Raw genomic sequence first — 3719 nt, 5'->3', positions numbered from 1 at the left:
TTGTGATCTTTGTCTGTCAAATAAATAAATAAAATCTTAAAAAAAAAAAAATTAGAAATTCATATTTAGGGCGCCTGGGTGGCTCAGTGGGTTAAAGCCTCTGCCTTCGGCTCAGGTCATGATCCCAGGGTCCTGGGATCGAACCTCACATCGGGCTCTCTGCTCAGCAGGGAGCCTGCTTCCTCTTCTCTCTCTGCCCGCCTCTCTGCCTACTTGTGAACTCTGTCAAATAAATAAAATCTTAAAAAAAAAAAAAGAAAGAAATTCATATTTATTTATTTATTTATCTTAGAATTTTTATTTATTTGACAGAGAGAGAAAGAGACCACGAGAGGGAACACAAGCAGGGGAGAGGAAGAGGGAGAAGCAAGCTTCCTGCTGAGCAGGGAGCCCAACAAGGGACTCAGTCCCAGGACTCTGGGATCATGACCTGAGCCAAAGGCAGACACATAATGACTGAGCCACCCATGCACCCCAAAGAAATTCTTATTTATACATAATCTCAACAATCAGTAAATTGTACTTGCTGTGGGAAGTAGGGGTACAGTCTATATACAAGGTTTTATCAAGGAAAAATTTCCAGGGCGACTGGGTGGCTCAGTGGGTTAAGCCTCTGCCTTCGGCTCAGGTCATGATCTCAGGGTCCTGGGATCGAGACCCACATAGGGCTCTCTGCTCAGTGAGGAGCCTGCTTCCCCCTCTCTCTCTCTCCCTGGCTCTCTGCCTACTTGTGATCTCTCTCTTTCTGTCAAATAAATAAATAAAATTAAAAAAAGAAAAAAAGAAAAAATTTCCTAGGATGTTTCAGTGACTCAGTCTGTTAAGTATCCAACTTTTTTTTTTTTTTTTAAGATTTTCTTTATTTATTTGACAGAGAGAGACATCACAAGTAGACAGAGAGGCAGGCAGACGGGGAGGGGGGAGCAGGCCCCCCACCAAGTAGAGAGGACCCTGAAATCATGACCCAAGCCAAAGGCAGAGGCTCAACCCCCTGAGCCACCCAGGCGCAACAAAGTGTCCAACTCTTGATTTTAGCTCAGGTCATGATCTCAGGGTCATGAGACTGAGCCCCATGTCAGGCTCCATGCTGAGCATGAAGCCTGTTTGGGATTCTTTCTCTCCCTCTGCCCCTCCCGGCTGAACACATGCTTGCTCACTCTCTAAATAAATACGTTAAGTAAGTAAGTAAAATACAACTAGAGAAATCAACTGAGCATTGACTAGCTGGCATCTCAAAATTCAGTACCTGAAAATGTATTCATTTGCTCATACGGCAAATTCAGTATAAACAGTATGTTGGGGAGTCAATGTTGTACAAAGATGCCTATAATCTAATCAAGAAACGAGAGCAATGTCATTTGGAAAATAAAGCCACACACAAAATAAATGGAGCTAATCTTAAAAATAATTAAATCTCTAAGTAGTTGAGAAGTGTTCTCTGTCTCTAGCAGGGATAGGATAAGTGACAACTGGAGCACTTTAGGAAAGAGAGAAGAAACAATGACTCTAAGAGAAAATAAAGCTGCCATGCATTAAAGAATATATTCTTTAATTCTTCCTCATTACCCTTCCTCAAAGGATAACAACTGCAAGTATGTGTGTACATAACAACTGAAGTTCCCAAACAAGCGAATTTGAATAGGCAAACATAATCTTTTGGTGCAAATAAAAATTCTAATCATTCTATTCACTGTATGTCAGTAATTATTTTTTAAGATTTTATTATTATTATTTTTTTAAGTAATCTCTACATCCAGTATGGGGCTCGAACTCACAACGTCAAGATCAGGTGTCACATAGTCCAACTGAGCCAGCCAGGAACCCCATCAGTATTTATATCAACTTTCTTTCACAGATCTTAGAATATTTCCTTCAATATTCAGAAATGTCAGCAAACTATGGTTAAATTTTAAAAACTAAAAAATCCTTACTTTTATAAGATACATACTAATGTCTGGGATTTGCTTCAAAAAATTCAAGAGTAGGTGGATATAAAGATGAAATAAGACTGGCCATGTGTTGATAACTGTTGAAGTTGGGTGATGGGTGTGTACATGGGGGTTCATTACAGCATTTTTCTTAAATTTCGGGGTATATTTGAAATTTCCTATACTAAAAAGTTTAAGTTACCAAGAGAGGTTAACTGTCTTTCTCCCTAAGTGTTTTTTTTTTTTTTTTTTTTTTTTTAAAGATTTTATTTATTTATTTGACAGAGAGAAATCACAAGTAGATGGAGAGGCAGGCAGAGAGAGAGAGAGGGAAGCAGGCTCCCTGCTGAGCAGAGAGCCCGATGCGGGACTCGATCCCAGGACTCTGAGATCATGACCTGAGCCGAAGGCAGCAGCTTAACCCACTGAGCCACCCAGGCGCCCTCCCTAAGTGTTTTAAGACAAGGTATGTTATTTAGTAGGTTGAGACTGGATTACGTGTTTGCCCATGAACATTTTTTTTTTTTAAGGATTTTGTTTATTTATTTGTCAGAGAGAGAGAGAGAGAGTGGTCACATGCACACAAGCAGGCAGAGTGGCAAGCAGAAGCAGAAGGAGAAGCAGGCTCCCCGCTGAGCAAGGAGCCCGAAGTGGGACTCAATCCTGGGATCATGACCTGAGCCAAAGGCAGCGGGTTAACTGACTGAGCCCCCAAGGTGTCCCACGAACACTTTTTTTTAAAGTAGGCTCCACGCTGGGTGTGGAGTCCAATGCGGCACTTGAACTCACAACCTTTAAATCAAGACCTGAGGTGAAATCAAGAGTTGGATGCTTAATCAACTGAGCCACCCAGGCACCCCCTTTTTTTCTTTTTTTTAAGTAATCTCTACACCCAACATGGCGCCCAAACTCACAACCCTGAGATCAAGAGTTACATGCTCCACTGAGCCAGATGCCCCAAGAACATTTCTAATCTTATGAAGAATCTTTCATACGTTCCTCAGGATAAAATAACTAACTACCCCCTCCTTCTCTCTGTAAATATAATTCTTATTTAAACTTCAAAACCAGGGGGTGCCTGGGTGGCTCAGATGGTTAAGCATCTACCTTTGGCTCAGATCATGATGTACCCACGTCTGGTACCCTGCTCAGTGGGGACCTGCTTCTCCCTCTGCCATTCCCTCTGCTTGTCCTCTCTGGCTCTCCCTATCTCTCTGTCAAATAAATAAAATGTTAAAAAATAAATGCATAAATACATAAATATATAAATAAAAATAAATTTCAAGACCAATTAAAAAGTCTTATATCTTCTTTCAAATTCATAGTGATCCTCTGAATTCAAGCTACTTCCTAACCATGATACTCAGTACTTCTTAGATTTTGCCATGTAAATGACCTCTTTATTTACATATATGTACTTCTTGTTTGCACAACTAGACTGCAAGCTCCATGATGGTGGGAACCATGTGCGATAATTTCTTCCAACACTGTGTAATACATTATAAAATAATAGGTCGTTGACATGTATTTTTTGATAAACTAAGCTTGATTAATTTGTCCACCCCTTAGGGTCCAGACTGCTTCTGGCAGGAAAACTTTTGTAGTTGCCTTGCCTAATCTCCTCTGACTCTAACTATACTGTCTTTTTTTTTTTTTTTTTTTTTTTAAAGATTTTATTTATTTATTTGACAGGGAGAAATCACAAGTAGGCAGAGAGACAGGCAGAGAGAGAGAGAGAGAGAGGAGGAAGCAGGCTCCCTGCCGAGCAGAAAGCCCGATGTGGGACTCGAT

General features: G+C 40.5%; 1 protein-coding gene across 5 annotated transcripts in view; it reads right to left on the bottom strand.

Annotated features, from left to right (window-relative positions):
* Positions 1-3719, bottom strand: part of GMEB1 (glucocorticoid modulatory element binding protein 1) — a 36834-nt gene that overhangs the window by 23635 nt on the left and 9480 nt on the right. The gene's annotated exons all lie outside the window — the stretch shown is intronic.

This window comes from Mustela nigripes, chromosome 14 (genome assembly GCF_022355385.1).
Source record: "Mustela nigripes isolate SB6536 chromosome 14, MUSNIG.SB6536, whole genome shotgun sequence".
Classification (NCBI taxonomy): Eukaryota; Metazoa; Chordata; class Mammalia; order Carnivora; family Mustelidae; genus Mustela; species Mustela nigripes.
The sequence above is the reverse complement of the archived record's forward strand: the minus strand, read 5'-3'. Positions and strand labels throughout refer to the sequence as shown.